We start from the raw sequence: 11448 nt of genomic DNA, 5'->3' as shown, positions 1-11448 counted from the left end.
GATCAATGGATGTTTAAGATGCGAGAATTGTGATTTTGGGCTGAAGGGTAATTTCTTAATTTTCAATTGTGTCTTTCTTCTTCCATTGTTTTCCAAATTCAAAATATAATCAATTAGGGTCATAAAAGTTATGAACACGTGGTTTTTATTGCATATTGATGCTCAAATGTTAAAATGGGATGTATATAATGGATAAATTTTGACAACTGTCCATGAACTTATCTAGTTATAACATTACAGTCCATCAACTTAAAAATGTAACATAAAACCCCATCAACTTTCAAATTTTACACAGTAAAATCTATCTAATCTCCAATTACCGATTTTTCAGTTAGATGCTAACCTAGACATTTCCAACATGAAGTTTAGTCAATATTTCTATTTTCTCTCTCAAACCATGTGTAAATTGAATCCTTTTTTTCTCTATAGATAAAATCATTTTTCATGCATAAAGAGAATAATTTTATACTTTGTATAAGAGATGAGAGAGAAATGTTAACTAAGCACCATGTGGAAGCTATTCACATCAGTTTTTAATTGAAAAATCAGTAATTGAAAGTTAGAAGGATTTTACTGTATAAAATTTGAAAGTTTAAGGGGTTTTATGTTATATTTTAAAGTTAAAAAATTGTAGTGTTAACAACTATATAAGTTCAGGGACAATTGTTGAAATTTATCTTGTATATAATGCATGCCACTTAATTAGGTTTAAATTTTAATTTTACTTGCATTGTACTTCTATGCCTTTAATTGGTAGTAGAGTCTCTCCATTTTTGAGTTAGGAGCTTATATTGCGTTGTTTGTTGAGAAATTTGGGTTGGGATATGTGTTTCAAATGTTAAAATGCATAAAAATCTAGAAGAGTGCGCTTATCTCATAGAAAGGCCATGAGATTTGCTTCAGGCCCATGGCCAAGCCATGTGAGTACCACAACGAGTCCATGAGTTAGAAGAAAAGGTATATGTGTTATTTTTACTTTATTAGAAATAATTGCAGAAAAATGACAAGATTGATTATAATGTTGTGTTTTTTTGTAATTTATCAAAATAATTATAATCTTTTAATCACAATAGTTATTCAATTAATTTAGCGAATCATACACTTTCAAAGTAGAAAATAAAAATTCTAATTGGGGTGAATTTCTAGTGAATGATTGAATTCTTATGAATCACTATTCATAAATGAGCAATCATTTACTCATTATGTCATATGTGAGGTTCAATTATATATTTGGCTCAAAACCTTAAGTACACATTGTAGTTATTGGTCTATTTGCACTAGTTAAATTGTACCTGTCAAAGAATATATAAACTTGAACTTTAATTACCTTATGTACTCACATTTGCGGTTACTTGCCATTAAATTGTTTGCATCCCTAAAATATCTCATACTTAACAATTGCTTTAGAAGATTTCTTAAATGAACTATATTATCCCTATGTATCCATAGTAGTGTTGCTAAAGGTGTTGAGAGGCGCTGGGCAAGGCGAGGTGCCATAGTAGCGACTCGCCTAATTAAGGCGCGCCCATATTCAAAAAAGCAAGCACTCTAGGCCAAAAGATAAGAGGTGTCAGGCGTTAGGAGGCGTCACCTCATGCATATAACAAATATATTCTTTTTTTTTTCAAAAAAAAAAAGGCAAAGATTAAAAAGAAACCAACCTTAGTGTTTCATTTTGAAGCCACCACTTGCGAGAAAACAAAGTCATACCACAATAGAACCTATGTAGGTAATTTGCTCTCATCCTACCTCTCTCTTTCTCTCCTCTTCTAATTCTTTCCTTTCTCTCTCCTCTTCTCATCTGGCGCAGCAAAATAGCACATGCATAGGTCCTTTTTTTTCTTTGTAATTTTTTTCTTCTTTTTTCTCCTCCTATCCTTTTCTTTCTTCTTCTCTCACTCACGCCATTTTCATAACATCTACACCCCTTTTTTTTAACTTTTTAATTTTTTTTTTCTTCTCTCTCCTTTTCTCTTCTTCTCTCACTCATGCCATCTATCTGCATTTTTTTTTGTTTAATTTTAACTTAAGTATTTTCTTTGTATGCTTAGTTGGCCACTGTCACGACCCAACCAATGGGCCGGACCGGCACTAGGACTTGGGCCAGCCTAAAGCCTCCGAGGCCCGTAGTAAGCCTAACTATTCCTCAACCCATGAGTAGGCCCATAATTTAGGCCCAATATGTATATGAAATAATTTAAATTAAGCTGTTATAACTTTATTTCGGGCCAACTTAGCCCAGTAATTATCAGAAACTAAAATTAGGGGAGCCCAGCTCAACCCTGTTACACCATTTACAAACTATTTAAAACTCTTTAAAAATTTTTCATTTGTTAATACAAAAACTTAAGTTCATGCAATCCCTGACAGGATTAATGCTACTACTAGTACATGCGGAGTTCTAAATTACAAATTTAGATAATAATAATACAGTTAAGTAATCTTTTCATAACCTGTGAGGAAAGGGACAGGTTATTCTGAAAAATGTCTCCTCCTGTGGCCTGGAAAAATATTGAACAGGAGTGAGCGTTCGACTCAGGGAGTAAAATATCAATTTTAACCATAATCTCTATAACTATCTAAAACTAATGCACCCTATAGAGTGAAATGCAACATCAGCAATAATTTTCACATCATAACAGCAAAAAGGTAATTTGGAGCACTCACACACCCAATAATAGCAATCATAATATATGGGAGCTGATCCCCTATACAGCTCTCTTAAATCCAACCTGTGCCAGCGAAGAACTCAGCTCGGACTTCCACTTAATAACCAAATCGAGGTCCCAGCGAAGAACTCAAGCCGTGTCTACCCCGAACGACCGGCTCCCAGCGAAGATCTCAAGCCGTGTCTACCCGTCCTATCCATAGTCCACACCACATCACACGCACGCCAACGCACGCACACTGCTCCAAATTACCACAACAACATCCAAGGCACTTTAACAGTTATGAATGCAACATAAAACGTGCCTAGAGTTTAACTACATAGATACATACATATAAGTGATGCATGGGCATGCTTGAACATATAATAATAGTGAAATTACAATTAAAATTAATATTTTACTCACAGTACACCGATGACTATTGTGGCTGCTGGATGCAGAAAAATAGCTAACCTCAATCACCTAATAATTAAATTATAAATTTATTAGTACTAAGTTAAGATAAAACTCTAAAGAGGCAATAGACAGCCTAATTCATGCCGGAAATCCGGCAGAGTTTCCCCTATACCTGGGACCTACCCAACCTGCAAAAAGGCTCAAATAACACTTCTAAATTCTCAATTTCTACAACCACATCTCATCAATATCACATGGCCCCTCCTGGGCCCTCCAAATCATACAATACTCAAAATCTTAAAAATTACGTTTTAGTCCCTATAATTGACATTTTTCAAAAATCCACTCAAACAGGCTCTAAAAATTCTAAAATTTTGCCCCGCGGTCCTTAATAATATTATAAGGCTATTGCAAAATGAATTATTATTTTCTAATCACCCATGAATATTTTATTCAAGAATTTTACTCGATTCCATAAGTTTTCAACATCTAACATATTCTTAATTCAACCCAATTAAATATTCACATATTTAAACCTCCATCCTCAAGCTTCAACCAATTATATAAAATTTAATTATCTAAATTTCAAATAATCTTATATGCCCATATGCTAAAAATCTAACTAAAATCCATCTATATTTTTCAAAAATATTCTACAATCACTCAAAAATTCAACAAACACCATAGAATATCTCCAAATAATTTTACTTTCATCATATATTTTTCTCAGAATTTTTCTCCAATTTTTCCTATTTAAGAAATACTGTATTTATGATCCACAGACAGAGAAATAATAGAAATTGTCTTACCCGAAAATTCCAAAAATTTATGAGGAAGCCTCTGGAAGTTGAATTATCTCCATAGCCCACGGAGCCACTTACCATCACAAGGACGGTGGCCGTCGCCGCCGACGACATTTGCCGAAACTGATCATACCACCATGTTCCTCTCATCTTCCTCAGTCCATAGGTGGTCTCGGATCGTCGATCCAACGGTCGGATCGTCGTAGATCTGACGAAAAAGTTTGAGAAATCTGAAACTTCTCTCCTCCATATCTCACTCATCCGATCTCCATTTGCTGCAAAATTGGTATCAAAAGAAAGCTCTCGGAACAAGCTTTCCAACGCTACCTGAATCGCCTCGATCGGACGTCGGATGAAGCCGGAATCGCGCCGGAAAGCCGCAGCCCACTGTGCGCGCGTTTTCTCTCTCCTCTCCCTCTTTTGCCGCCGTTTCTGGTGTCTGGCCATCGCCGGAGGGTCGCCGGCCGGGTGGGGAACTGCTCGGGAGGTCGCCGGCCGGTCACCGGAAAAAGAAAGAAGAAGAAGAAGAGAGGGAAGGAAAGGGAGAGAAGAGAAAATGGGGAGGGGGGGGTGTTTTTTCTTTTGAAAATTATTATTATTATTATTATTATTATTTTTTAAATGTTGGCAGTAACAGTGGAAACCCACTGTCACACGCCAACAGTCAAATCATTTTTTTTTTCCTAGTTGTTACATTCTTCCCCCCTTAAGAAAAATTCGTCATCGAATTTTCGAATAAACAAAGAAATGAGGAAAAGAAGATTATTAGAACAAGTGCAATCATTACTCCTTCAGCTATACAGAGATTGGTAAAATATTTGTTCTTCAAACTCTTCGTATATTATATATGACATTCTATCGCTCTTTGATTCTACTATAGTATCCTATTTGTCATCATCTCCTTCTAGAGGGCTTTTATCTTGTAACTATTCATTGACTATTTTTCTGACATTTCAAGTATTCGCTATACCTCACTGTTCTAGACTTGATGTCTCATAACTTCAATCAACTTTGGTGCTTATCTCACTTTTATTACGCCCCAACATGTCTCTTGGTGACTTCAGTCATCATTCCTTTATTTTTAATAAACTATGTTTCCCCAATGACATAACTTATGTTCCTTATTCCATGGTATCCTAGGAGTAGCTTTCCTGTAGCACCTAATCTAGGCATCTTATTCGAAATCTTCACTCTTCTTATGACCTCAGTGGTCAATACCCATAAATCTTCTCACTTCCATGATACTCCAAATTTTTAATCTCTTGTGTGTCATTACTAAGGTACTTAGACCAACCTCTACCCATCTTATGTAATTAGTCAGGTAGAGTCTCCTCCAAGGGCCAAGTGTATCATTTATCAATATTGGAAAGTGAATTGGGTATCTCCTTCTAGGTAACAAAAGTGTTTATATTCCCTGACAACTCAATCCATGCGACTTTATCAATTCTCACTCCTTCTCTGGAATGGAAATATCTAGACTTCTTCCTTTAGCTTCTTAGTATGTGGCCTACTTCTGACACATTGGCACTCAGATCGAGGCTCCACTACTCCTTTAATCTATCATCTCATAATAACTTATTTTAAACATCCCTTAGTGTGTTCCTAGCATACCTATTCCTCCTTATCCTCATCATTATAACTGGCTCTATCGAGTTTTCTTCCTGTCCTTTGCATCTTATCCACTTCCCTTTTCCTATTTTTGGTATTGTTGATATCTTTTCAACCTACTGTACTTATTCCTAAATCTTAATCCTATTTCACCCTTACACCTTTTTCCTTCAAGGATGTTCATCCCATCATCAACTTTAACTTTCATCTTATTTCTGAGTCTTATATTGATTACTAGTTCTATTACTCTGGGAATTCTAACCTTACGATTTACTCCTACCAGCACATTCTTCACCTTATGTAACATTTGTAGTTAACCATAGAAAATTTTTCTTGTATCCCCTTTTCCAACTTAACTATCAGAACATTATCATTTCCCACCAACCTCAGTAGGAAATTGCTCATCCTGGATGGATAGGAGCCCTTGAAACTATGAGTTCCATCTGAACTAACACTACTGTGGGAAATGTGTGCCATGCCTTAATTCTAAACAAAATACTTTATGTGTTCATTCTCCTTAATATAATCACATATACTGCCTATAGCTTTCCAAATTTCAACCTCAACTTTTTCCATTAGAAACAATTTCATCTATTGAAACTCATCCATAAATAGTACTTCCTCTAGCTCATAGTTTAAAACAGTTGCAAGCCTTGGTAGCTAACTCCATTTGACTCCTGTCACTATTCTGATCGTCCTTTCATACTTAACACTAGGTACGTACTTACTGTCATTCTCATATCAGGAAATTATGTATGAATTGGTGCCTACCAAACTCTCAAATAACTAGGTCTCCTTGACTCAGTCTCTGTTCCTTATATGACGCTCTAGAATCAAAAACACGAGCTAAACTTGAAAAGAAAGAAAAAAACTCTTATATTCAACTAAGCTCGATTGTCCATATTATAATGTTTAACCTATGTTTCTTGGTCTTTCTCTTCAAATTTTCATCATCTCTTAGCACAATTGTGCTCTACCTATAAGGTATCATCTGCATAAACCCTTTACCGTACAATCGTCCTTCCTGACATAATATTTTATAATTTATTAACTTTACTTATACTCAACCTGTAATTCATATCTATCATCATTTATATTGTGCCCTTAACTTTTGTTGAATCCTGAAAGATTTCTCTTACTAATAGATTCTTCCAATACTAATTCCACCCTTATCTATGGTCATTAATTTGATCCTTGAACTTTCTAGTGATTTATAACCACCCAGACTTGTCACTTCTCGTTCTACCCCTACTGTTGTCCTGTCGTTATTGCTTCACTGCAAAGTGATTCTGTTGGTCACACTAAAAATGTTTGCCTGACATTCATAATGAACCTCTAACTACCCTCTCACTATCTCAAAAGTCTAACCTAAAGCCCTTGTGTCATTATCTATCATTCTTTTCCTCTCATCATACTTATTTGATCCCTTAGATTGACTTTTATTCAACTTACTACTTACTAACTCCTTTATCTCTGCCAAATTAGATAGTCCGCAATACCACTACACACTTTCTAGCTTTTGCTCATTATTATTATATTCCTCACCTAATCTTCTTGATACTGTTAACAAGTTAAAAGAATCTTGCCCCATTGCTATCCACTTCACTTTAGGAATAGGGAATAGATAAAGTATGATCCAATCATGTAACTCCAAGCTCTATATTTTAGCCCCTGGCACTACCTCAATTACATCATGCTATGAGTATCACATTACTAGATTCCATATCTCCATCACTATTCTCACTAATGTGGTCCCATTTTGGGTTCTCCGTCCTTGCCATTTACCTTACCAAGAATAACACTTAGCCTACCCTATATCTTAACTTTGTTCGTTTTATTATGCGCCCTTCAGGTTGTCATTTCATTTATTTCTTTTGTCTTACCCAAAATAGAACTTGGCTATTCTATCCCTGGTTCCATTCTTCTTCCTAACATGACAGCTGTACCTGCTAACTATATCTTTCAGAGTCTCTACCACGTTATCACATATCTGTGCTATTCAGATTTGGTCCTTTGACCACTCTAGCTAGTACTTCTACTGGCATTTAGATTATATTGGATCTGGCACCAATTGTCCAAGCCTTCATTCTGTACTTTCTCTATCCATTGGCCTTCTATAATTTATCTTCGCTAATTTATTACTCTTAACACTATTATAATTAGATTATACTATTGTCTTGAACAATATGAAGTTAGAAAGGAACTCAGGAAATTGCAGTCATGCCTTTATCGTATGATTTTTATTCTTATCCTTTAGCTTACATAATACCCTTATTACCTTGAGAACTGATTCTGTAGCAATTTTATTTATTTGTTATTATTATTATTATTATTATTATTATTATTATTATTATTATTATTATTATTATTATTATTATTATTATTATTATTATTATTTTCCATGTTTACTCAATTAGCCAAAACTTAAGATTCTGAGCACCCCAACCCGTCATCCAATTCAAAGGATTTACATCCATCGTGATTTGATTATATATGATTCCTATAATGAAACTTGTATCCTCTGCAGGATACCTGAGCCAACTACTCTCTACCACACTCTACAGTCCCATCTGGGGCACTATTTTGTTGGTTACCATTATTAGTAATAACTTTCGATCCCTTCTGAAAAGATAGGACTATACCCTAACTTGCTGCAACAAAGATACTACATTTACCACCTTGCCCAGAACCATGTCAAATTAATGTCTCTCTTATCATATCATAGCTCTATAAATCATCAATTCATAGTTCCGACCTTCTCTAGGTAGTAGGGTTATACTTTATTCCATACTGATACACACAAGGTATACTATTCTCACTAAGCTCTAAGAAAAATGTCTGTCGTACTACAAAAATGATCCAAAATTCCATACTGAAGACTAGATGATCTCACTCCATAAGTGTCACGTTTACTTTGCAACTAATCCGAAACCTCTGGTCTGATAGCAACTCTTAATGCAGCTCTAGCTCATGCTAGGGTAACTGAGTCACTGACTTTAGTTACCACCCAACTGTGACCTTTCAATATTCTAACTCTAGACTCCTAACCAGGAGTTCCCAACTCCTCTGCAGATATAAAACTCTGTTCTAGCATAACTGTACCAAAACAGAAGCCATCCGCAAACACCCTCATTATGGAGCACTACGGGGATGCACGTAGCTCTACACAATAATCTCATGTCGGTACTGTAATCTGCAGCTTACAGAGCAAACATCGAGAACATTGTATAGTTACTACGATACGTCCTGACAGACTAGGTCTCTTAATCTCTTATCTCTCTTGAATCTTCTATTATCATAAACTTATTCTGACTGGGTCATCCACTGATGACTGCCAGCAGTGGTATCCTCATCCTTATATAGGGCAACTGTACTTTCAAGACTCACCTTTATGTACTCGTGCCTTGCACGAAATGGGCACACCATTTAAACCCATACAGACAGAAACATAGCATTTCTTGGAATATGTATCCTCATGATGGACCCCACATGTCTACTAACTCTATTTCACATTTTATGTACTCCACGAAAATCAAGACACTAATTGAGAAACGTTTATATTTCCCGAGGTATAACGCAGAATCTAGAAATAAAGAATTACAGAAAAGACAAAACAGAATCCTATACTCCGCATGTAACATCCTAACAAGACTCCTTTTACACTCCTAAGTATATTCTTTCCCATGAATCTAGAGCCTAAGCTCTGATACCAACTTTGTCACGACCCAACCTATGGGCCGGACCGGCACTAGGACCTGGGCCAGCCTAAAGCCCTCGAGGCCCGTAGTAAGCCTAACTATTCCTCAACCCATGAGTAGGCCCATAATTTAGGGCCCAATATGTATATGAAATAATTTAAATTAAGCTGTTATAACTTTATTTCGGGCCAACTTAGCCCAGTAATTATCAGAAACTAAAATTAGGGGAGCCCAACTCAATCCTGTTACACCATTTACAAACTATTTAAAACTCTTTAAAAATTTTTCATTTGTTAATACAAAAACTTAAGTTCATGCAATCCCTGACAGGATTAATGCTACTACTAGTACATGCGGAGTTCTAAATTATAAATTTAGATAATAATAATAATACAGTTAAGTAATCTTTTCATAACCTGTGAGGAAAGGGACAGGTTATTCTGAAAAATGTCTCCTCCTGTGGCCTGGAAAAATATTGAACAGGAGTGAGCGTTCGACTCAGGGAGTAAAATATCAATTTTAACCATAACCTCTATAACTATCTAAAACTAATACACCTTATAGAGTGAAATGCATCATCAGCAATAATTTTCACATCATAACAGCAAAAAGGTTATTTGGAGCACTCACACACCCAATAATAGCAATCATAATATATGGGAGCTGATCCCCACAGCTCTCTTAAATCCAACCTGTGCCAGCGAAGAACTCAGCTCGGACTTCCACTTAATAACCAAATCGGGGTCCCAGCGAAGAACTCAAGCCGTATCTACCCCGAAGGACCGAGTCCCAGCGAAGATCTCAAGCCGTGTCTACCTGTCCTATCCATAGTCCACACCACATTACACGCACGCCAACGCACGCACACTGCTCCAAATTATCACAACAACATCCAAGGCACTTTAACAGTTATGAATGCAACATAAAACGTGCCTAGAGTTTAACTACATAGATACATACATATAAGTGATGCATGGGCATGCTTGAACATATAATAATAGTGAAATTACAATTAAAATTAATATTTTACTCACAGTACACCGATGACTATTGTGGCTGCTGGATGCAGAAAAATAGTTGACCTCAATCACCTAATAATTAAATTATAAATTTATTAGTACTAAGTTAAGATAAAACTCTAAAGAGGCAATAGACAGCCTAATTCATACCGGAAATCCGTGAGTTTCCCTATACCAGGACCTACCCAACCTGCAAAAAGGCTCAAATAACACTTCTAAATTCTCAATTTCTACAACCACATCTCATCAATATCACATGGCCCCTCCTGGGCCCTCCAAATCATACAATACTCAAAATCTTAAAAATTACGTTTTAGTCCCTATAATTGACATTTTTCAAAAATCCACTCAAACAGGCTCTAAAAATTCTAAAATTTTGCTCCGCGGTCCTTAATAATATTATAAGGCTATTGCAAAATGAATTATTATTTTCTAATCACCCATGAATATTTTATTCAAGAATTTTACTCGATTCCATAAGTTTTCAACATCTAACATATTCTTAATTCAACCCAATTAAATATTCACATATTTAAACCTCCATCCTCAAGCTTCAACCAATTATATAAAATTTAATTATCTAAATTTCAAATAATCTTATATGTCCATATGCTAAAAATCTAACTAAAATCCATCTATATTTTTCAAAAATATTCTACAATCACTCAAAAATTCAACAAACACCATAAAATATCTCCAAATAATTTTACTTTCATCATATATTTTTCTTAGAATTTTTCTCCAATTTTTCCTGTTTAAGAAATACTGTATTTATGCTCCACAGACAGAGAAATAATAGAAATTGTCTTACCCGAAGTTTATCTGTGTCTCAAAAATTTCAAAAATTTATGAGGAAGCCTCTGAAAGTTGAATTATCTCCATAGCCACCGGAGCCACCGCCGGAACCACCACGCACGGTGGCCGGCCACCGGCGACATTTGCCAGAACTGATCATACCACCATGTTCCTCTCCTCTTCCTCAGTCCATAGGTGGTCTCGGATCGTCGTAGATCTGATGAAAAATCTTGAAAAATCCGAAACTTCTCTCCTCCATATCTCACTCATCCGACTTCCATTTGCTGCAAAATTGGTATCAAAAGAAAGCTCTCGGAACAAGCTTTCCAACGCCACCTGAATCGCCTCGATCGGACGTCGGATGAAGCCGGAATCGCGCCGAAAAGCCGCTGCTCACTGTGCGCGCGTTTTCTCTCTCCTCTCCCTCTCTTGCTGCTGTTTCTGGTGTCTGGCCGTCGCC

General features: G+C 36.0%; 2 long non-coding RNA genes across 2 annotated transcripts; both read right to left on the bottom strand.

The window, feature by feature from the left end:
* Positions 1-2304: 2304 nt before the first annotated feature.
* On the bottom strand, positions 2305-3754 carry LOC131183430 (uncharacterized). Its single transcript, XR_009151513.1, has 2 exons — positions 3075-3754; positions 2305-2501 (listed from the first exon to the last, which is right to left on the bottom strand). It is a non-coding gene; the product is annotated as an uncharacterized LOC131183430 (long non-coding RNA).
* A 5702-nt stretch (positions 3755-9456) lies between these two features.
* Positions 9457-11075, bottom strand: LOC131183429 (uncharacterized). The gene is made up of 3 exons (XR_009151512.1): positions 11005-11075; positions 10209-10265; positions 9457-9638 (listed from the first exon to the last, which is right to left on the bottom strand). It is a non-coding gene; the product is annotated as an uncharacterized LOC131183429 (long non-coding RNA).
* Between the last annotated feature and the right edge of the window lie 373 nt (positions 11076-11448).

The sequence above is a fragment of the Hevea brasiliensis genome, chromosome 9 (genome assembly GCF_030052815.1).
Source record: "Hevea brasiliensis isolate MT/VB/25A 57/8 chromosome 9, ASM3005281v1, whole genome shotgun sequence".
Classification (NCBI taxonomy): domain Eukaryota; kingdom Viridiplantae; phylum Streptophyta; class Magnoliopsida; order Malpighiales; family Euphorbiaceae; genus Hevea; species Hevea brasiliensis.
The sequence above is the reverse complement of the archived record's forward strand: the minus strand, read 5'-3'. Positions and strand labels throughout refer to the sequence as shown.